The following is a 26304-nucleotide window of genomic DNA, read 5'->3' as shown; positions in this document are numbered from 1 at the left end:
TGAGTGAGTAGCCTAAAATGCATTGTTTCCTATACAGACAGTGAGACACACACAAAACTTCCACAAGTGACACATGTGGGTATAGAACCCATGACCAATGTACATATCACACTACAGCATGGAGCTGTTATAGGATGCACCACAGGGTTTACTAGTAAGCTATTTCCCCAAAGGTGTATTTCACAAGGAATGACACTGGCAGGATTGCTAAAGTAGGGCATTTCAAATGTACTGTGAGTGACTAGCCTATAATGCATTGCTCTGTACACAGACATTGAAACACACACAAAACATCCAGAACTGCCATGGTTGGGAATGGAACCCTACCACAGCTCTAAATCACACTCCAGCAGTACACAGTTACTGGGCACGTTACAGAGATTACTGGGCTACAATGTTCCCAGAGGTGTATTTATATGTGGGTGACATCAACAGCCTTGCCAAAGTTGAGTATATGAATTGTAAGGAGTGTGAGTACCCTAAAAAGCATTGTCTTTTACTCAGTCAGAAACAGACAGACAGTTGTCAAGTCTGGGGTTAGAACACCTACCTAACTACTTCATCACACTCCAGCAGTACGCAGTTAGAAGACACGCCATGAAGATTACTGGGCTATAGCCTTCCCAGAGGTGTATTTCTAGGTGGGTGACATCAGCAGCCTTGCCAAAGTTGAGTATATGACTTATAAGGAGTGTGAGTACTCTAAAAAGCATTGTTTTCTACTCAGTCAGAGACCGACAGACACACACACAGGTGCCAGGTTTGGGGTTAGAACACCTATCTAACCACTTTTTCACACTACAGCAGCATGCAGTTACAAGATGTGCTACAGAGATTACTGGGCTTCAGCTCTCCCAAAGGTATATTTCACATTGGATGACCTCAGCAGGCTTGTCATAGTAGGGCTATGGGGAGGGCAGTGCGTGCATGGGCCATAACCTATTCATCTAGGGGTTGACATGCCACATGCGGGCACACACGAGGTCATATATCACAGGTACGTGTATACAGCTACTAGATGACTACTTCCTTGTACAGTCATGTTGCACAGCTGGCACTTGTGCCACATAGTTTGTAATGCTGACAGATACTGGTGGCTAGTATCTGCAGTGGGTAACATCTGCGCCTCATGTGTTTGGGGCCCTTTGGCTGTGTGCTGGGTGGAACAGGCCTGGATGGCTCCTTGTCACAGTGAACCTCTACCACACATCTATGTACATCTACCTTTGGCTTATATTAGTGTGTTGTCCTGACATATATGTCTGTATTCCTATCCACTGTGTGCAAGGCATGAGTGGTGTATACTGACATGTGCCTGCACTAACAACTGCGACTGCCAGATATGTCTGGTTCACTGGTGTTTGCAGTCATGGCCTTCATATGTTTAAGTGTGTGAGCATGTCCAGTATGGCCATCTGTATTGAATTTGTGGATTGTGTTCAGATAGTTTGTGCTGTAGTGCTGACCTTTGTGTTGTACACCAACGGGTAGCATGCTGTCACTCCAGGGTATCCATTGATCATTTGGCTTTGACTGTTACTACATTTCTGCATATTGAGGGGGGGGGCAAACCTGACGGTTTCTACATTTCTACACAGGAGTAGTGGGGGCACACCTGACTGTTATTACATTACTATGTAGGATGGGGGGCACACCTGACTATTTCTACATTTATACACAGGGTTGGGGTGGGTATACCTGACTGTTATTACATTACTATGTAGGATGTAGGGGGCACACGTGACACTTGTACACATTTGCTATGACTGTTGTGGTATGTCAGGTACTCCATTTCCTTCTGTATTCTGAACTATCATGCTGACTAGAGGCATACCAGTGTACTACAGATTGTGCCTTTGGTTGCCCTACATATTATTGTCTGACTTCCTACCCTTCAGAACTAACATCCCATTGCCTGCCCTGCTGTGGTCTGTCTGTGTAGACCTGAGAGGGAGGTTAACCATAGCCATCATTCTGGGGCCATGGCACAGGCTCTGTTTGGTTTTGTCTACACCTGTCCTGCTGGTTGGGACTGTTGTTGGGTATGTGAACCTTCCTGACTGGCATGTGTGGGTCTTATGGACACATGTTGCTCAGCCAATTTCCTGTAGTGGGTTTTGTCACCCTGTGTAGTACTGGCTACTATGGTGACTCCAGTATTTGTTACAGATGTCATGGTGCCACTATGGGTGTCTACTGTCTGCTGCCATAACATTCGGCCACCCAATTCCCTTGCATGCTCACATCCATACCGTAGCTACAGGTAACAACACATTCAAACATTCAACTCCATTTGGCAATTGTTAGGTTGATTGACTTACCTTGATTGTGTGCCAGACTTGCGGATGGTGCTGGAGTGCTGCCTATGTCGGATGTACATAGTACACTCCCTATACATGGTTGAGCACAGGTAGTGTCATGTTTGGCATCCCTTTTACTGTATGTGCGAGTCTGAGGGAGGTGTCATTCCCTGGGTCCCTACTGTGTCAGTGCATGTGCTGTGCATTGCCTCTTTGCCAAGGCCAGGGCATACTGGGCAGGCCTCCTTCTGCCTACTGGGGCAGGCTCAGGTTGTTCCTCCTCCGATTCACTCTGTGCCTGTACAGGCCTTGGCATTGGTGGGGGGGGGGGCTGTGTGGCCCTGCCCCATGCTGTTCCTGCTGCAGCTGTTTCCGCAGGATCATATTGTGTAGCATAGCACATACCATAACAACTTGGGTACATGTAGCTAGTGAATACTGCAAGGCTCCACCGGATGTGTCCAGACACTGGAACCGTGACCTGAGCATCCCAAACACATGCTCTATTATATGTCTGGCCTGTGCATGTGCCTCATTATGACATTGTTGTTCAGGTGTGTGTGCATTTCTGATGGGTGTCATCAGCCACTGCTCCAGTGTGTACCCAACATCCCCCACTAGGTGACCGCAGGAGATATCCACAATGGCAAATCTCTGGTACAGCTGCATCAGATGCCATATGTAGGAATTGTCATAGCTTCCAGGGTAGCCAGCACACACATTCATTATAATGTCCTGGGCATCACATATGACCTGGCAGTTGATGGAGGGGATGCCCCTGTGGTTGAAGTTGGCCCTACCCTGCTCACCGGGTGGTGCATTGATGCATATGTGCATGCAGTCTATAGCACCCACTACCCCAGGGTATTCTGCTATTTGGTGGAAGAGATGCATATTGCTGGTTAACACCTTATATGTGTTGAGGAAATATATGTGTTCACTGGCATGTGCTGACATGGCATCAAGGAACTGGTGGAATACTCTGGATGCTGATGCCTGTGAGATCCCCATGATATCCCCAGATATGCTTTGGGAGGTACTTGTGGCTAGTATACCTAGGCCTACACATACCTTGGTATCCACTGGGATGAGTTCCCCTCTGCCAGTTTGGTATGTCAGGTGTGGCCGGCACAGCTCAACAATTTGCTGTAGGAGGTCTCTGTCCATCCTATAGCGCTCCACTATCTCCAGCTCATGTAGCCCCTGGTAGGTTACCCTGGGTCTGTACACTCTTCTCTGTCTCCTCACTGTGGGTTGTTCGGCAGCATTCACATCGTCACCATCCTCAGCCTCTTGCACATGTTGTTCTATGTTGCCTGCTGCAGCCCTTCTCATTTTGTAGGTTTGTTTGTTAAATGTTCCCCGCTTGTATACACTGGTTTTGTAGAGTGTGGGAAAAACCAGAGGGGAAGGTGTTTGCTTAGTTTATAGTAGTCTTCTGGGCTGCACTGGTCTGCTGCCTGTGTATTTGGCTGATTCTGATACATTTCACCTGCCAGCTATGCTAGTTCTCCCTGATTACCTTCATACTGCCATTTTCCCTTCCCATTGCCTTCCTGTTTAAGCCAGGGGGTGTGCCATACAAACAGAGTGCTCAAATGTGCGCAGAGCTGTTATTTCCTGGTTTAACATTTTTTTTCTTCCTTTAAAACCTGGTGCGCGGCGCGCACATCCGCTTAGGCTTTGTAAAGAGTGCTAGGCAGGTTTAGACACACCTCCTAGCTTAGAACAGCTAAGCTAGGAGCAATCCTGAGCCACAGGGCTCCAATCTACTTACAGTATGCCTGACACACACCCCCATGATGTCACCTAACTCCTAAGCTTGCACCAAGCTATTCCTACTCTTACACTGTTGGGACCTGACTAGCATGCTGGGGAAAGCTGGGATTTACTATCATTCCCCTCGTTTGCATAGGATTGCCTGCTAATGCAGTTACATGTCTCACACTGAGCATCCCCTCTTAGCAACCATTACTCACTGGCCGGTTTGTCTTCTGCCTGCCATTGACTTGCATGGCAGCATACAGATTTTAGTTAGAATGCTTATTTTAGGTTTATTTTATTGTTTTCCCCCAATCCCGTTTGTGCGTCACTGCTCTATGCTTAAACAGCCGAGATCGGTGAAAAAAAAATAATAATTGATTTTTTTATCTTTGAAACAGTTTGCAATGCAAATGGCCTTATACTTGGCCATTGGCATGCTTTCTCAATGATATGCAGCCTTTATTTGGAGCTGTCATAGCTCCATATCTGATTTTGCAGAAATGTACTCGGTTACTAACCGAGTACATTTCTGCAGATAGCACTCGTCTTGAACGGACTATTGCAAGCTTCCTGGATTGCAAAATTACCTCATTTGCATGGATTTCTCCTGGAAATGAGGTGATTTGCATACCAGGGCTTAGTCCATGCATGATTAGTGCAGGAGCTTTCGTGCACACTCCTGCAGGCTGTTCCTGGATCGCACGGCAGACATATTGCCTGTCAGAGCTCATGCACTAATCATGTATGCCGTGCAAGGAATAGAGAATTCGGGGGTTGATCTTAAACCAAATGACCGAGAAGTCATTTTGCTGGCCTTCTGAAGCTTTACCCCCTTTCCTTTTCAGTACATTTTCTCTTCCACCACTACTTCCTGACAGGTCGGCTGAAAACACTTCCCCTCTTCCAAGTATATTCTGGTCTTTTTTTCCCACTCCTTTGGTAATCTGGAATATTCTTGTTTTGTATCTCCCAAAACCACAACGTTTTGCTCAGGTAGAGCAAGATGATTATATTTTAGCTACTTTGTGAGGTACAGGTCTCAAGTTTGCATTCTTTCACCTCTGTGCCTTACTGGAAGTCCCCATAAAATATAAGTTAATACTGAATTAAATTACTGCTAAATTAAACATTGATAACTGTCAAACAGTATAAGTTGAAACAAATAATTAATAAACCCAGCTTGTTGTAGAGAAAGCTGAAATGCATTTTCAAGACAAAAGTTAGAAAATAAGTAAGCAGGGTCCATTCAATATAATTTATTGGTATACAAATATCAAGCAGTATTGACCAGAGCAGAAACTATATTATCAAGTGTTACTGAAAAGCAGTAACATCTAGTATATTAATACATATACGACGAAACTGAGAAAACAACACCAAAACCATGTAAATGACAAGGCTGTGCTGTAACATTAAAAAAATGTCATCCATTAATATTTGTTAAATATTGGGGAGATGAAGTTAATAATTCCAGAGTTTTTATACATTACAAAAACAATGTGTAATAAAAGCACACAGGTACATGTGATAAACTGTGATATAAGGAGGATCAAAATGATATTAAACTAGGAGGATGAATGAGACGTGAATGTGCCCCCAGCCCTGTAATATATATATATATATATATATATATATATATATATATATATATATATATATATATATATATATCTATATATGGTTTACTATCAAAAATTCGAAAATAAAAAAAAAAAAGTGTACCTAACGTCGAATTTAAATATCGGAAATGAACATTTCCGTATGCACCTAATGTCGAAAACAGCTAATTGTCAAAAATGTCGCTCGCGACATTTTCAACAATTAACAGCACTCCCACCCTTCCCTTAACTCTCTACCTAACTAGCCTACACTGACATCTATGCAGGGGGGCAAGCCCCCCTGCACCCCCCTGTGGTGGGCTGCACCCCCTACACCCCCCCTAACTTAATATTCCAGCTCCGAGATTGCACTACAGTGAGGAAAGGGATGTATTTCCCTAACCGCACTGTACTGCGATCCCCTTACATGAGCAAACGTTATAATTGCGAATGCACAGTCCATTCGCAATGCTAACGTTCGCTCACATCACCTGCCGAACTATGAAGTATTCGAACATATGTTGTTCGAATACTTCATAGCCGTGCAATTGCATGCAGGCATTGTGATAGTAAACCATATATATATATATATATATATATATATATATATATATATATGTATATATATATATATATATACAGTTTGCAGATGTTAAAGAGTATTAATGCTTCTGAATCTTTCTTTATTCAAAGGAATATTATGACTTTAGAATACACTCCGATAACAGTAGGTTGGGATTAGCAATCAAAAAATCATCTCATCTAATTCTTAAGCTTAATATTTGTTTTGCAAAATCAGCAGAACAGAAGTCATTCTCTACGTTTAGACTCTGGGGGGAACCAAAACTGGACAAACAGTTCAGATTCACTGTTAGCTTGATTTGAAAGCTACAGTTTATGCCAAAATACAATTTAAAAGAACTAAACAGTACATATGACAAGTTAACAAGCTGCACAGGATAGCAGTCTAACAGTCTTTCTGTTTTACAGGAACTGTACAAACAGTTTCTTTCAGTCTCTTCTAGATTTATGGTAACAACATACTTCTTTCTTTCTTTTGGTATGGATATTCCTTCTCCAGTCTCTCCTGGATTAACGAACCAACAATCTTCCTTTCTTCTTTACTTCAGAATGCTCATTTTGTTTACTGCAGTTATACTTCTCCATCCAAGTGTCTTAATTAAGACTCCTGTAATTCGCTTCATAGGAACCTTAGAATTTCAGTATACAATCTATGATTTGTCATTGAACCATTAGCAGAAATATTACAAATATGGAACAAAATTCCTTTAAAATTTCTGATATTCCTTAAAACCAAGAGTTGTCACATGAAGTGTTATACAAGGTCTGTTTCAGATGGGGACAGCAGTTCCCAGAGTGCTTTGTGTATGCTGCAGGTATTTTAAACAGCTTTTTATAAAGGTTAGATCCTACACATACATACAACTTAACTTGGAAGACCCTGCATGTTATATCTGTTATTCGTATTCTTTCAGACAGTGAAGAACCTTCAAAATATAAATTAATTGATGCTTTATATTGCCATTTGTGCAACCATGTCTCTCAACTCAGCTAATACTTCATGAGATTGTAACATTATTAATAGAATCCATACTTTCCTAGTTTTTGTTTATTCTTCCTTGAAACAATTCGTGATTTTTTTATTATAGATATTTTCTGGTAAACCACTTTTATGTTCCTACCTCTTATTCAGTTTCTATCCCTGTACTTTGAAGGACTTTGGCAACATAAATGCTCTGTCTAGGAATCAAAACCTCTTCTGCAACATCAGTAAAATGGTTTGGAGGGACAGGTATATTTCTCAGGGGATGCAGCTGCTAGGGAGCAGACACCCTGTCCACATAAAACAAAGTCCATCCCAGTCCATTTTCAAGAGCAACTTAGATCTATGAATGGGAAACAGAAAAGTTATCCAGCACTATCCCCTTTATTACTAATGGACAGAGGCAGCTCCTAAATGCTTTATCTTATGCATGGGACTCTCAAATTATCTAAGGTATGATTTTATTTATTTTTATTAGGGGTAATATATAATTATTAGATTGACCATGGGATGGGTAAGACCAGTCTATAACCAAATATGATAGGTTATTTCAAGCAGAAAAAGGGAAACTGGGTAGTCTTGAAATGGCCTGCAAGAGCAGCCGGACTAGTACTTACATATAAACCTATGAGTTAAGTAAGAATTTCATCAACTGCAGTTGACACGACTGAAGGATAACAGAAAAGTCAAGGAAAAATATACCTTTTAACCATTTGTGAAGGAATCAACATTCTTAGTACATAAAATGTTCAGTTTGGATCATCGCCTACTATTATTTATAACTTTGAAAAGAAAAAACCCTGCTATATGAAACAAGTTTTCAAGACTTTTAAGGTACACATTCTTTTGGGGAATAGACAGGATGTTAATCCTGTATATTTTAAAGCAGATATTGCAGATTTCCTAAGTTACATCTTGATTGTTTTATCTGAATTTACATTAGCAGCAGCCCACTTCTGGGTTTTAAAACATCAGGTAATGGGGATGTGTGTGACTTAATTTGGGGCTGTGCATGGGCAATTAAACTTATCAAACTTAGAAGGTCTGATAAGAAAGAGCAGTGTGGAGGAGAAAATATAACAACAACATTTAAGAGAATCATTGGTGAATTCTTGGACCTTATTCTTTTGTATTTTATTTACTTAGAAAGTAGAAATTAAAGGCAATTGATGACAATTATACCTTCTTACAAATATCAACAGCAAATGTATAACAGCTTCATGAACACCAACGTCCACTAGATGGCAGTAAATGCATTTGTATTATATTTTGATTACACTTTTCACTAAACAGTGGAACTGTTATCATAATTCATGTTACTTTATATAATTCCCGATATTTACATTAATGGTCTCACTGTGTTATGCAGACCCTTAGTCGTGTTTAAAGGATGTATAAAAGGATTCCAAGAACTTGTTGCAACCCATTTTACTTAACAACTAAACATAACCCCCACCCCAAAAAAAAAAAACAAAACAAAAGAAAAAAATACACAAGCATGTCCTATCCTTGTGACTAATAATGCAAAACACATGTCTCAGTAATGATGTTAATTTCCTTCATGATATTTTTGGTAATAATTCTGTGTTTTTTACATTTGATGAGCACACAAAAATGGCTTACTGAGGAAGAGGAGTGAGGAGCGACAGAGACTTGAGGAAAGAGCAACCCTACTTCTGTATGCAGTACAGAGATTTGACGACACTTCCTGCTCCACGATTATGTGTGTGTGTATTTCTGCGCTTTCATGTGTGCTTGTATTTATATGTATGTGGACAAAGGGATGTGTGAGTGCTCATGCATCTGTTTTTATGTGCACATGCATGCAGACATATGCCTGTGTGTGTGTGTGTGTGTGTGCGTGTGTGCGTGTGTGTGTGTGTGTGTGTGTGTGTGTGTGTGTGTGTGTGTGTGTGTGTGTGTGTGTGTGTGTGTGTGTGTGTGTGTGTGTGCTCACATGTAGGTGTAATATAAGTAGTGCGTGTGTGTGTGTGTGTGTGTGTGTGTGTGTGTGTGTGTGTGTGTGTGTGTTTGCATACATGTAGGTATAAACTTTCCGGTTAACAAATGTTAAATAAAAAAAAAAAATATATATATATATATATATATATATATATATATATATATATATATATATATATATATATATATATGTATATATATATATATATATAAGTAGTGTGTGTGTGTGTGTGTGTGTGTGTGTGTGTGTTTGTGTGTGTGTGCTCACATGTAGGTATAAAATAAGTAGTGAGTGCTTGCCAGGAGGAATGCCATCATATTAAATACCTCTACTGTGTGCCCAAGTGTGCAGATTTCAGAATGATTGTGCATACTTGTGTACTAATTTGTTGGAAAACAGTTTACCCTGTACTGTTTTAATCCTTCCTCTTATTTTCACTGATTTTTTACCATTTATTTCCTTTCTGCGTGGTATAGTCTATTTACCCAGACATGCTAGTCATTATTAAAGCATCTGTGATGTGTCTAATCTTCAACTATCTGCTTCCCAAAAATATAGGGTATGGAAAAGGTCATTTTAATTTGAAATGAAGAACTTTATATAATTGTATGTTTCCTTTTATTCTAACTACTTCATATTGGTAGTAGTTTGAAATATCGGGACCTGCTTTAGCGAGTTGCATAACGCTGAGACTGAATGGCCTAAAAATGTGCTTACATATACCAAGTCTGAGATGGAGCTTTCTCAGAATATTCTCTTTTCTCTGAGGCATGGTAATCTGAGTTGATATATATATATATATATATATATATATATATATATATATATATATATATATATATACATATATATATATATATATATATAAAATGCTTCAGTACTCCAAGGGGTGGGGCGCTTGCCCTTGACAACAATGGGTGCATGCTGCAAAAAAATAAAAAAAGTTTAAAGGCTTGACCACCGTTTGATAATCAATCTTTTCCTGGATATTTGGTGTTTTTTTTTTTGGCATATAAAAAAAAAACTGGAGCTTTGGACATCATGACTAACTTCAATAAAAAAGGTAAGTGCTTTTGTGGAAAACAAATACACTTCTTCACACCATATAAAAAGTTACAGAAACCACTCACATATATATAAAAATTCAAAAATACATTATCTATTGAAAACAATTTTCCATTTTAAAAACACAGCCCACTGGGGCAAGGAACTGGCCAGTAGAGATGTGCTGTTTCAACACATTTTGGGGTGGACTATATAAAGCTTGTCAATATAATTGGAGTTGTACCTCTCTGGTACACTCACAAACTAAGCATGAAATTAGTTTTGATTTTTGTGTTTATTGTAAGACCAAGAATATAATATTACACTAAATGCATGATGTGTGGAGCTTTTTACATCAGGAAGACCAATAGAATGTTTAAAGAAAGGATTCTAGAACACTTGGGGGATGTATATAATCAGAAGAGTGTGAGTGCATTAGCTCAACATGTTATGGAGTACGGGAGCAGGCACAGTTTTAAGTTTCTTGTATTAGAATTAGTGTCTGAAAATGTGAGGGGTGAGGAAGAATATTACTGAAAAGAAAGAAATAAAATGGATACTTCTTTTGAAAGGAAATGTATTTCCAGAGCTGAATGAACATGTGTCTTTGAAGCTGGTTCTTAAGTCTCAGTCCCTTAAACATTAATATTAAAATGTTAGAGAGGTGTGTACTTTTTTCATGATACTATTGGTTCTGATGTCATGTTACTGTTTTTAATATTCATGCTTTTAAAGGGGTATGTTGATACAGCACATCTTTACTGGCCAGTTCCTTGCCCCAGTGGGCTGTGTTTTTAGATTGGAAGATTTGTTTAATTGAAGAATGTCTTTTTTTAATTTTTATATATATATATATATATATATATATATATATATATATATATATATATATATATGTCAGCGGTTTGTGTAACTTTTTATATGGTGTGAAGAAGTGGGTTTGTTTTCCGCGAAAGTGCTTACCTTTTTTACTGAAGCTTATTAAAGTTTTAAGCCAAGGTGTCCAGAGCTCCAGTTTTTCTTTTACATTTTACTATTTGGTGGTGTTCAGGACTTTATCTGGCTACCTGACTTTGTTTGTTTACCGTGTTTTTTTTGGTGCAGCAGTCAGGACATGGCAGTAGGTTTCAATTTTGAACAGGGCTATAACCCTGGAAGTAGTGTACAAGCAGGTACAGATCGGTTGCAATGGATTTTATTGATTGATTCTAACCCACTGTTGAATACAATTAATGAGGGTGGTCAAGGCGAAGAGTCAGCTGTTAATAATGCCTCTCGGGTTGATTTTAATATGCAATACAAAGAGCTGGAAGGTAAACCTTTTTAAATATAAATGTTTGCAATGGCAGAGGCTTCATTTGGAAGCAGCTATCCACCATAGGGTGATTTCACAGGAGCTACATGTCTTAAAAATGCCTAATTATCACACTTAGTACCCCAATTTACTCAAACGCTTGCAGTCATTAAACCTTCAGGTGAGTATTGATTATATATAGTTACTCATTGACTATTTTTTTACCTATTGAAACATTGTTACTAAAAGAGATTTAGAATTTACAGTCTGATCTTGTGAATAAATTCACATTGAATATTTATAGAACCAGTTTGGATGATTTATATGAACAAGTAGTTATGTATGAAGAACAGCTGCAAGCCAGTAAGATTAAGAAATGTTAACTGGATTTATGTGATTTCAAGAGTGGAAATGTTTTCTCTTGGCCCAGGGATAGTATGGGTCATGGCAATGTAAGCAACCCTAACATTGCTATTGTACAAACAGAAGAAGCCTGCACTCACGCTCCTATGAATTCAGGCAACAGTAATGCCATTAGAGAGTCTGCTCCTGTGACTCCATCTACTTCTGCTTCATTAAGTAATACAGTCATTGCCTCTTTTTCACTTCCAGCCCATTTACCTACCAACAGAGACTACAATAGAGGATGCTCAAAGAGTCAACCAAGGAAAGGGCATTTGCAGTTGCTCAACCATCCAGGGAAAACACTGGGCATGGTAACTCGCAACATGCTACAATATCAAGTGGGTTAGTTTTTAATATTTGTTCCTTTGAACTGACTGATGAGCATATTTCGGTTTTGATCAAAGGCTTGAATTTTATCCCTGGTAGGGCTTCTTTGACTTGACTGATAATACTGGTAGACTTGAGACTGTTTGCACAACATGTCTCTCTTTCCTTACTGTATCCACAATTGGAAGAAGGTGACTGATATTTTTAGGAAGCCCAGTACTTTTAATCCTGTGATACTTCCTCAATTTGAGGCTTTTATCGGGTTATGTGAGAATGAGATTTGAGAGCGTTTAAAATTTGGAAACAAACATTCTTATAATTGACTTCAGAGCAACAAAAAGCTTTGTATGAGCAATGTTCAGCTCCCCACCTTGTCATACATCCATGTGATAAAGGAGGGGGAGTGGTTGTGATGGACAAGGAATTTTATTTAAACAGCATGTTTGAAATGTTGTCTGACAATGTCACATATTTGCAAATTAACAAGGTTTTTTACAAGTGTTATTGAAAGTGTACATTTTTTAGTATATGATTTGTTGATAGATGGCTCTATTGAACTAGAATTGTTTGAATGTTTTACAGTGGAACATCTTGTGACCCTGATTTTATATGGACTTCCTAAGGTCCACAAAGATGTCCATAAACCACCCATGTGTCCAGTTGTGTCCAGCAGGGAATGGGTTACAGAGCCACTTTTGATTTTTTTTCTGAAAACTTTTAAGGAAAGATTAGACAATATTGATAGTGTTTAAATATACGAATAATTTTTTGAATGATTTTTATCACTGGTATCAATCATATCCTAAGGATAATGATGTGTATTTAGTGACACTTGATGTGATGTTTTTGTTCACTGTTATTCCTAATGATTTAGGTGTAGAGAATTTGAGGATATTTAAGTAAAAACACTGATTTCACACTTGGGAAGATAAATATGATTTGTATTTTCATTGATTTGATTTTAGAAAACAATGTTTTTATATTTTACAATGAGTTTTTTCTCCAACGAGTTTTCGTAACTATGGGCACAACTTGTGCTAATAGCTACGCCAACCTTGTTTTAGTGCACTGGGAGCAAGTTCATGCTTTCAACAATAACCCTTATACATAGTATTTGACTTTTACAGGAGATTTGTGGATGATGTGTTTTTTGTATGGACTGGCAATTTAGATGGCTTGACTGTTGTTTATATTACCTTCACGGTGCCATGATGTTTCTAAAGCTGAGCCATCATGTTTCTGATAAAGCTATAGAATTTTTAGATGTGTATTAAAATTGATGAAGGTAAAATATTTAACACAGGGATTTATAGAAAACCATGCAGAAAGAATGCTTCACTACATAAAACCAGTATGCACCCAGGTCATGTGACTAGGAATGTCCTAAAGGGACAGTATTTAAGACCCATATGAATCTACAATGATAATGTGGAGTTGCAAGTTACTTTGAGTAAAATGAAGAAGGATTTCTTAGAATGGGAGTATACTGTAAGTGATGTAGACAAAAGTCTAGCAGAGGCATGGTCTGTTCGAGAATGGTGGGGAGACCGTATTTTCCAGATTTAGCTGAAGAAGTAGCTGTGGTACCTAAACAGATGAGCAAACATTTTAATAAGAATAGGCTTCTCCTTACTTATTCAAGTACTATTAATATTACTTGTAATGCTATTAAGAAATATTGGCCACTTTTATTGGTTAATTCGAATCTCAGGAGAGTTTTAGATGATGAACCCCTGTTTTCATTTAGAAATAACTCGTCACTGAAGCGACAGTTATGTTATAAGAATTTTGAACAGATTCCTTTTGATGTATCAGATAGATGTGAGACATTTTGGCTTAGACTATGTAAAGCTTGTCAATATATTTCGAGTTGTACCTCTCTGGTGCACGCACAAACTAAGCAAGAAATTAGATTCAATTTTTATGCCGACTGCAAGACCAAGAATTTTAATATATTATGCTAAATGCATGATGTGTGGAGCTTTTTACATCAGGAAGACCAATAGAATGTTTAAAGAAAGGATTCTAGAACACTTGGGGGATGTACATAATCAGAAGAGTGTGAGTGCATTAGCTCAACATGTTATGGAGTATGGGAGCAGCTACAGTTTTAAGTTTCTTGTGTTAGAATTAGTGTCTGAAAATTTGAGGGATGGGGACTTTAAGAATATTACTGACACAAAAGAAATGAAATGGATACTTCTTTTGAAAGGAAATGTATTTCCAGGGCTGAATGAACATGTATCTTTGAAGTCTTAGCCCCTTAAACATTAAGATTTACATATCAGAGAGGTGTGTACCTTTTCCATGATACTATTGGTTCTGATAAGTTTTCAATGTTACTGTTTTAATATTCATGTTTTTAAAGGGGTATGTTGATACAGCACATCTTTACTGGCCAGTTCCTTGCCCCAGTGGGCTGTGTTATTAGACTAGAAGATTGTTTTCTTTGGAGAATGTCTTTTTGAATTTGTATGTATATATATATATATATATATATATATATAGATATATATATATATATATGTATATATATATATATATGTATATATATATATATATATATATATATATATATATATATATATATTTATGTGTGTGAGTGATTTGTGTATCTTTTTATATGGTCTAAAGAAGCGGGTATATTTTCCGCGACAGTGCTTACCTTTTTTTACCAAATTTTATTAAAGTTTTAAGAAGTGGTGTCTGGAGCTCCAGTTTTTCTTTTACATTTTACTATTTGGTGGTGCTCTGGCCTTTATCTGGCTACCTGGCTTTGTTTTTTTTGGAGTATTTTTTGGCATGTCAGCACTTGTCATTATGATAGCTGACATTTCAATATGGAGCCTTTCATGCTGCAATCCTTCTTCTATGTATCCATTTATTTCCATCTCATTTGCCACCCAGATTAAACCCTAAGGCCACCGTCTTTAATTAATCAAGAGCATACCATTACTTGTCAGAATGTGACCACATGCTGAGGTTAACTAATGCATTTCAGCAGAATTTCTGGATTTTTTGTAGTTCTGTGGTTGTTTCAACTCAGAGCAGAAATATTTTGATATCAGATTTTTAGCATGATTTCTTTGAGATAAGAGAGAGATGTTATTGCTGTATTTAGTTATTGCTTGAATATTAAAGTACTGTGTCCAACCACAGGCAGGCACATATCATTGCATATACAACATAAACATCAGTACATATACAACCGTACACATCAGTACATACACAACAAAACATACACAACAAATGCATCAGTACATAACATACACATCAGTACAACATACACACAGTATATACATAACACATACACAATGTACACACAGTCATAGACAACATACATATAGTACATACACAACATACATATCAGTACATATACAGCACCACATACACAACATACATATCACTACATATATAGCTGTATATACACAACATATACATCAGTACTAATATAATCATCAATATGTACACAACATACACACAGTACATTTACAACACACACTTCAGTGCATACACAACATACATATCAATACATATATAACAATATTCATCAGCATATACAAAACACACACATCAGTATATACACAACATACACTTCAGTGCATGCAAAACATATACACAGTATATCACAATACACACATCAGCACATAAATATTGTACACACATTTACACAACATATACATTAGTACATACACAACAGTACATATACATCACATAAATTAGTACATACACAATGTGAACTTCAATACATACACAGCATGTACACAATGCATACACAACACACACAGCACACACACAATATACACAAAGTACATTCACAGCATACACATCTAGATATATCCACAACAGTACACATCAGTACATGCACAGCAGTACACAACAGTGTATACACAACATATACACAGTCATACACAACAAATATAAGCATTTACACAACATGCACACAGTACATACACAGCAGACACATCATACAGGCAGGACATACATAACACGCACATCAATACGGTTTACTATCAGAATTGCGAACGTCACTCAGTCGAACGTTGTATAGTCAAACACATAAGGTCGGAAACACAAATGTCGAAAACAGTATAATCAATCGAGGAACGGTTTTACCATGGGTCGAGGTAGGTGTACAGTATAATACCCTACTACAAACATCCTCCCTACCTCAACCCATGGTAAAACCGTTCCTCGATTGATTATACTGCCTTCGACATTTGTGTTTCTGACCTTATGCGTTTGACTATACAACGTTCGACCGAGTGACGTTCACAATTCTGATAGTAAACCCATCAATACATACACAACAGTACATGCACAACATACACATCAGTATATACCATGCACATCATTACATTCACAGCAGTACATATGCAGCATATACACAGTAGATACACAACACACATCAGTACATATACAACATAAGCACAGTATATACACAATGGTACACATCAGTAAATGCACAACAGCACATATACAACATATACCTCAGTACATACAATATACAGCAGTACATATGCAATACACACATTAGTATATACAAAATATACACACAAAATGTGCAGAACAGTATACTTTAGTACATATACAACATACAACACTGTGCATACAGAGCATGCACATCAGAACATACACAACATACACATCAGCACATATGCAACAGTACACACAGTGCATACACAGGATATACATGGTCATACATAACAAACATAAGCAAATACACAATATGCACACAGTGCATACACAGCACACACATCAGTACATACACAACATATATGCAGTACATACACAACATACACATCAGTATATACCATGCACATCAGTACATACACAGCAGTAAAGATGCAACATATGCACAATAGATACATACACATCAACACAAATACAACATGCATATCAGTACATACACAATAGTAAACATCAATACATGCACAACAGCACATACACAACATTTACCTCAGTACATAAAAAGGACATCAGTACATATACAACACACATTAGCATATACAAAACATACACACATATCATGCAGAACAGTATACATCAGTACATATACAACATACAACACTGTACATATACAACATGCACCTCAGCACATACACAACATACACACAGTGCATACACAACATATACACAGTCATACATAACAAACATAAGCACATACACAATATGCACACAGTACATACACAGCACACATCAGTACATACACAACATGCACATCAATACATACACAACATTACATGCACAACATACACATCAGTATATACCATAGACATCAGTACATTCACATCAGTACATACACAACATAAACACAGTAGAAACACAACACACATAAGCGCATATACAACATAAGCACAGTACATACACAATAGTACACACCAGTACAGACATAACAGCACATACACAACATACACATCAGTACATAAAATACTCAGTATATATAAATAACACACATTAGCACATACAAAACATGCACACACATCATGCAGAACAGTACACATCAGTACATACACAGCATACAACACTGTACACACAATATACACATCAGCACATACACAACATACACAACATTCACATCACTTCATATGCAACAGTACACATCAGTACATGCGCAACAGAACATACCAGTGCATAACATACACATCAGTACAAGCTCAGCATATACACAGTACATGCACAACACCTACCTCAACACATACACAACATACACACAGTACATTCATAACATGCACTTCAGTACATTCACAACATGCACTTCAGTACATATACAATATACATAGTATATACACAACAGTACATACACAACAAATACATCAGTATGTAACATACACATCAGTACATACGCAACATACACACAGTACATTCATAACATGCACTTCAGTACATTCAACAATATACATATCAGTATATACACAACAGTACATACACAACAAATGCATCAGTATGTAACATGCACATCAGTACATACACAACAGGTGTAACTGAGAACAACAGTGAGCAGAAGCTATTGTGCACATTCACGGGTGATGTAAAGGAATTCCAGCTTTTGTCTGACTTTCAGAAATTGTACAGGCAGAGCAATAACTTTACTGCTCTTAATTTAGCATTTAGTTGAATATTGTTTGTATGTTTGTTCTCACTGAAGTTGATTTATGTTATCTTTGAATTCTGTGGTAACTAATTTTGATTTTTTTTCTTTTATAAATTTGTATTCATTTGCAGCTGAACATGGATGTGTTGTGTATCTACTGTGTATATGTTGCATCTGTACTGCTATGAATGTACTGATGTGCATGTTGTGTATGTTGTGTATGTGCTGAAGTGATGTGTATGTTGCATATGTTGTGTATGTGCTGATGTGTGTATTGTGTGTACAGTGTTGTTAATGATTTGCTAAAGCTCAAATGCCTTGTACAGTGAAATAAATTCTATGTATATTTAAAGGTCACACCTGATAACACTGGTGATCTGTGTTCCTCATGTCAAAAGTTGAATGATTTGCTAACCATTATTAGTGGTAAATCTAGACTTACCGAGGATGATTGCGCTTGTGCAATTGGCATGGCTTGGAGAACTGCTGTTATGTATATTAATGACTGGACTCGAGATAAATAATGTTATGCAAAGAGCAAATAGAACGCATTTAGGAAAGGATGTGTCTATTGTGTGTAACAATCACTCACCCCCTAAGAAACAAGACAATGCCCCTGACAACTTTGGAATTCTGCATTCAAGCATTCAGCAGTTTGAGGATTCAAGACAAATAGAAGAAAATAAAAACGAAAGAAGAGAAGACGTTTACAACAAATAACAAGGAAGAAAAAGAAACTGATAAACGTCTGTAAAGCAAAGAGAACTGCTTTGTTACGTAACTCACAGATTACAGGGAATGATAACATTTATCTATCAGAAAACCTTCAGTCTACAGAAAAAGGCAGCATTTTTCCAACAGAGAAGGTAGAAAAATATAGGCAAGGGGCAGGTGAAAAGGAAGAAATCAAAACTGAATGTGGAGGCATTGAAGAACATTAGTGTAAGAGAAAAGGTAAGAAGACTAGACACTGGCAATATGGCTCAAGCTGTGGATGTACAAAGCCAGATGGATGAGAATTGTAAGCTTGCAAATGCAATGCACAATGAAAACAGTGGGATTGATAAGACTATTGGTGATGAAGGTCATTGCTCTCTAACAATTGATAGAGCAGATATTCTTGAATTAGAAGTTGAAGATTCTTCAGATCTAGTCAGAAAAGATATTCTTGTAATTGGAGAAACAATTATTAGAGAAACTGATATTTACATTTATAGAGAAGGTAATGAACATTGAATTGTGTTATGCTTGCCAGGAGCAAAAACAGAGGATGTGAGATAAACCTTAGAATGTCTTAATGTAATGAAGTAGGAATCTCTTTCTTTTATGTTGGTACAAATGATTTCACTTGCATGGACTTTTTGACTGTTAGTAGGGGACTTATAGCCCTCTTAGACAGCATAGCTTGTACAGGAGTTAAAATGTATTTTTTCAGAAATCACATACAGAAATGGAGAGTCAGGTCACCATGAATAAAAAGATTTGTTGGTTAAATGCCTCCATGAAAAAATATTCCTTTTTAAAAAATAGAAATTTGTAGAGCATCCAAGTCTAATTTTGGGCACACATGTTCAGACAGGATGGCATACATTTGTCAAGATTGGGAAAGAGAATTTTTGCTGCAGATATTTTGCAATGTTTGACAAACACAAGGCAGGATTTGTCCCAGGTCGAAAATTTAACAGTTCACAGATAGCAACATTTGATGCATCTCTGATGGTTGTTAATGCTAGGAGCATTAATAATAAAGTTTTTTTATTGGAAAATTTGCCCTGTTCCCGCAAGATTAATGTTGCTGTTTGTGAAACATGGTTAAAGAACAATGACTGGAAACCAGTTCTGTCAGGTTATAAATGTTTTTACTGTAACAGACATTCTAACAAAAAGTCAGGTGGGGTGTTATAATAAGGATTGAACATAATTATGAGACCTATGATTATTACATGTTCACTGATGACACCAATACTGTACATTGTGTAACGGTGACAATAAAGATAACCCTGGAACATATAGCTATTGCTGAAGTGTACAGACCACCAAAGTCAAGTGGTGATGACCTACAGGAATTCATACATTTCTGGCATGAAACACGGGAGAAAAGAATATTTTATTTTATTTTTATTTTTATTTTACATTTGTTGACCGGGCTAGTCTAGCTGGATACATGTCCATTGTCAGTAGAGGCCCGGGAGAAAAGCTCCAAGAAATCATACAAAATTAATATAGAAGTTATTACAGATATTATAAAACAGCAAGTATTACAAAAGCTAATTATAATTAAAAAAAAAATATATATATATATATATATATTTTTTTTTTTTTTTTTATCCCCCCCTCCCCCCATCCACAGGTACATACAAATTGCAAAACACTTAGTGATTACATGATCAGGTGCAAGATACATATATGTTGTATAATAGTATTTTAAAGAATACGTAAATGGAAGAAAAGAAAGGATGTAGGGTAAGGTATAGAGGATAGGAAAATAATTAGTCTGGGTTAGTACAGGAGCATAGCAAGTGTTTATTGAAGTGTAGTTTTAGGTTATTTTTAAAAAGTGAGAGAGAAGACTGAGAAGTGATTTCTGATGGTAGTTTATTCCATATTTTTCCAACAGCGTTCGAGAATAAGGATTCACCTGCTGAGTTGTTGGGTTTAGTAGTATTGATCAGTAATTTGTTTGAGGAGCGTAGATTTTTGAGATTATTATAAGGTGTAATTAGGGTAGAGAGTATTGGGATGTTGCTAGGTTGATACAGGGTCTTGTGGATTATTGTAAGCTGGTGAAGTTGGAGCTGGTTAAGTAGTTCTAGCCAGTTTAGATGTCGTAAATTTAGGCAGTGATGGGTTCTAAAAGTAGAGCCTGTTGCAAATCTAGCAATATTGTTATAGGATGTTGCTAGTTTATTGAGGTTGTTTTTAGAGAGATTGGTGTATATAGGAGAAGCATAGAGGAGAGTGGAGGTTAGGTGAGTTCTGGCTATAGTGGTCCTAGCTTCTGGTGTAAGATAGGGTTTAATTCTGTAAAGGGATCCTAGTTTTTTGTTAATTAATTTTATTGTGGTGTTTATATGAGTGTCAAAGTTAAGATTGTTGTCTATTGTTATTCCTAGCAGTTTAGTAGTTGGTTCAGGAGTGATAAGAGTACCGTTGTTAGAAGTGAGATTGAAATGGAAAGAGGTTGACTTTCGGGTTGGTGTAAAGAGTAGTAGTTTAGTTTTCTTGGGGTTTAAGAGGAGGCAGCGGTGTGAGAACCATTGTTCTACAGTGTTGAAAGCTTTTTGAGTAAGATTATGAAGTTCAGTTTGAGAGGAGGCTGAGCAGATTATGGTAGAGTCGTCTGCATATTGAATACAGGCGGAGTAAGGAATAGCAGAACTCAGGTCATTAATATAAATGGAAAATAGGAGTGGGCCTAGTATTGAGCCCTGTGGGACCCCAAGGGAGATAGAGAGGTGATTTGATAGTTTATTTTGCCAGAGTACAGCCTGCTGGCGGTTTTCAAGGTAGGATCTGAACCAGCTCATAGATAGAGGATCGAGTGAAAGAGAGTTTAGTGTATGGAGGAGTAGTTGGCGATTAACCATGTCAAAAGCTTTAGATAAGTCAATGAAAACTGCAGATGAGAGAAGATAACAATAGCTGAGGACTTAAATTTGCCAGAAACAGGCTGGGATAATATTGCTTATTGATTCAACAAGATTTGTAAGGAATTATTCGCAACATATGTTCAGGAACAACAATTGCTCCAGATTGTAAAAAAAAAAAAAAAAATACCAGAGAACTGAGCATGCTAGACATTTTTTGTGTTCTTAAAGAAATTACTGTTCATAGGTTCATAGGTAGGTACTAGGCTATCGGCCTGAGGGCCTATGTAAGCCTAACCAACAAGGTTCCCTGGCTTACGCCACCCAAGAAAGTTATTTTCTTGTGCCCTTGTCAAGCAGAGACACAGAAGTGATCCCTGGGGTGTATTTTCTATTTCCCATCCACTCATCAAGATTTTTCTTGAAGAGTGCTAATGAAGAACTTTGCTTGACATAGATGGGTAGCTTGTTCCAGAGTATGGGAAGTCTCTGGGATAGGAATCTATCCCTCCAGCATGTCCTGTTTATTGTGGTGACAAGGTTTAGGTCCCTAGAGTGTGTAGCTCTGAGGAATTGGGATTTCTTTAGGTGTAGCATGTCCAACACTTACACTCCTTACATTTCATATACTCAACTTTGGCAAGGCTGCTGATGTCATCCACCTAGAAATACACCTCTGGGAAGTTTGTAGCCCAGTAGTCTCTGTAGTGCATCATGTAACTACATACTGCTGTCGTCTGATAAAGTAGTTAGGTAGGTGTTTTAATCCCAGACATGGCAAGTGTGTGTCTGTCTGTCTGTCTTTGTAGAGAGAAATGCTTTTTAGGGTACTCACACTCCTTACAATTCATATGCTCAACTTTGGCAAGGCTGCTGATGTCACCCAACTAGAAATACACCTCTGGGAAAGTTATAGCCCAGTAATCTCTGTAGTGTGTGCCATAACTGCATACTGCTGTTGTGTGATTTAGAACTGTGGTAGGGTTCCATCCCCACCCATGGCAGATCTGGATGTTTTGTGTGTGTTTCAATGTCTGTGTAGGGAACAAGGCATTTTAGGCTAGTCACACTCAGTACATTTCAAATGGCCTACTTTGGCAATCCTGCTGATGTCATTCATTGTGAAATACAGCTTTGGGGACAGAGCTCTCTAGTAATCCCTGTGGTGTGTCCTATAACAGCTCCATGCTGTAGTGTGATATAGCCTTCTGTCAGGGGTTCTATACCCACACATGCTGGATGTAGATGTTTTGTGTGTGTCTCACTGTCTGTGTAGGGAGCAATGCATTTTAGGCTAGTCACCCACAGTACATTTCAAATGGCCTACTTTGGGAATCCTGCTGATGTCATTCATTGTGAAATACACCTTTGGGAAAAGAGTACTCCAGTAATCCCTGTGGCGCATCCTATAACAGCTCCATGTTGTAGTGTGATGTAGACATCTGTTAGAGGTTCTATACCCACACATGTCGGTTGTGGATGTTTTATGTGTGTTTCAATGCCTGTGTAGGGAACAATGCATTTTAGGCTAGTCACATGCAGTACATTTCAAATGGCCTTCTTTGGCAATCCTGCTGATATCATTCATTGTGAAATACACCTTTGGGGAAGGAGCTCTCCAGTAATCCCTGTGATGCATCCTATAACAGCTCCATGCTGTAGTGTGATATAGACCTCTGTTAGGGGTTCTATACCCACACATGTCGGTTGTGGATGTTTTATGTGTGTGTCACTGTCTGTGTAGGGAGCAATGCATTTTAGGCTTTTCACAGTCACTACAATTCGATTGTCCCACTTTGGCAATCCGGCTGATGTCATCCAATATGATATACACCTTTGGGGAAAAACCACTCCAGTAATCGCTGTGGTGTGTATACTGTGTAGTGTTGTAGTATAATAAACTAGCTAATAGGGGTTCTGCTCACAGACATGACAGGTGTGTGTGTGATTGTAACTCATATCCTCTGTGGTGGTGGTTGAGTGTATGACACCTGTGGCCAATGTGGAGTGGATTTTGCATATTTCTTATATGGTGGGCCTACTATATATCACAATGTTCACCATATAGGGATAACAGATGTGAAATAGTTGAGAGGCTGTGGTGCAAAGCCATACCCATACATGTGACATCAAGGCTAGGAAATCACAGTTAGCAACCCCAGTATTACCCAGAGGCACTCTCAACCCATGTCTCATACACACACACATGCCTAGGCAACAGCCAATATGTGGGTAGTACACTGCTTATTGGCCAGTGATAGTAACTATGGGGTGATAGCAGTGGGCTACAGAGGGCATGGCAGCCTGTCCATCTGTCCAATATGCATGTACATGCAGACAGTGCACCTTCCCCATGTTCCCCAATAGACACCTGCAACACATGTGGTGCCATCACATGTGACCCACAAAAGGCATACCATGCCTGACAACATGCCCTGTATTGGCAGATGCCTCTGACGCCAGGGAATGCCATTAGCATGCTATCAATGTAGGTGCAGGGTAAACCTGCTGCCCATTATCAGTTCCCGCCACAGGTTGGCAAGACTGGCACATCTGATGATAATCTGTGTTCACAACATGGGCCAGACACCCCAGGTACAGTTCCACATGTCACTGTATGGTGTGCACATCCCAGACACCTTCTATGTCATGGACTAAGGAACACATATGTGGCAAGCGATGCACAGAACTGGCCACACACAATAGTCACCCAAGTGACTGGATGGGGGATACAATACCCACCTGTGTGGGCAACTGCAGACACTACAGCCCTGAGCCACAATGTAGACCATTGTCATGTGGCCTGATGCCAAAGGATACCCATCACCTAGCCTTGTACAGCCATCTGGCACAGTCGACCACCACACACCCATGCAGACATGCACCCATGCATGTCAGTACTGGCACCCTGTGTGTTTGTGTGTGTGTTGTATGGTGCGTATGTTCACATCCACACTCCCTACATCCCCCATGGGCATACTGAAGTGTGCTGTCTGATGTCAGACACCTCCCCATACCCTTTGCCCATACAACCCCCGTATGACCCATGTGGTGCATGTGATACCTGCACAGTGATGTGTTGTGGCAATCCCACTACCGATGAGTTGTAATCCTGGTCCTGCCAAGTGTGTCAATGTGTGTGCATCCCTGTGAGAGTGTGGCTGTGTTGATGCTGGCACCTGTTCATGCTGACAGGCACGTGCACGTCACCTACTGTATAGCTACCATATCCGTGTTGCAGATGTCACTCACCATCACATATATGTTCTGAGGGCTCCCCAACAGGTAACACATGTGGAGCATCCAATAACTGCATAGAACTGTGATAGCACTACATAGTCATCAGGGGTTTGATACCCTGTGCTGGTAGGTGTGTGATGCAAACATGCTTAAGTTTTACACTCCAACCTCTCCCTGAGTTGTCTTTGCCTCTGTCTGCCTCTCCCACTCCCTCTCTGGTGGATGTGGAGACCTACACCTGCTTTGCTTGGCAGCAGCATGTGTAATGTAAGTGATGCTCATGATCAGCTGGTGGACTCTGCATGAATTGCAGCCCTCCTCTAGCTGACTTTCTGTGGAACAGCTGTGGTAACATTCCCATAGCCAATTGCATGGAAACACACTCCAATATCTAGGAACATCATGTTGGTGTTGGCCCTTTTCATTCACTGTGAGCAGGAACTAGATCAGTTGCTTGGCAAACAGCATCTCAGATGGATTGGGGATTTACCTCTAACAACATACACTGTGGAAACAGGGCAACACACAGGAGGGGGGTGTGCCTGACCTGACTACAGACTGTAAGTGCTGCTATACTGCATTTGGAGTAATGTTGGTTTAACAGTGTGTGTGTGGATATGGCTGTCCTACATGTCTCAGTACCTGCCATGTCAGTGCCATGTTTATGAGGAATTTCCATCTGCAGGGTCATCTGCAGACTGGGCAGTGTGTTGTGCCTTTGGTTTCATGTGTTACCCACGGAGCATCTATCTGTGGACTGCAGAAGGTAGTGTGAGGATTGCAGTCTGTAGATGGTGAAAGCTGTGACAATTACTGACTTCATGTCTCTCATAGGACATATGTTGCAACAAACCCTGTTACAACAGTAAATGTATGAGGTTATCACAGCAACATGTCATTATTGGCCCTGTGTATGTGCTTCCAGCCACAACTCTGTCAACCTGTGTACATATGTTGTGCATGAAGTGGTGCATATGTGCTGTACACCATAATTAGTGTCATCATATCTGATAACAAGCCAGTGATATATCAGACTGCTACACATGTTATGTACAGTAGGGGTTATATTTGATGACATAACCTGGACATTCTGTGGATGTTTGTACAGTACTGAGGTCTGTGTA

This window comes from Protopterus annectens, chromosome 5.part0 (assembly GCF_019279795.1).
Source record: "Protopterus annectens isolate FY-2018-M chromosome 5.part0, PAN1.0, whole genome shotgun sequence".
In the NCBI taxonomy this organism is placed as follows: domain Eukaryota; kingdom Metazoa; phylum Chordata; order Ceratodontiformes; family Protopteridae; genus Protopterus; species Protopterus annectens.
Note: the sequence above shows the minus strand (reverse complement) of the source record.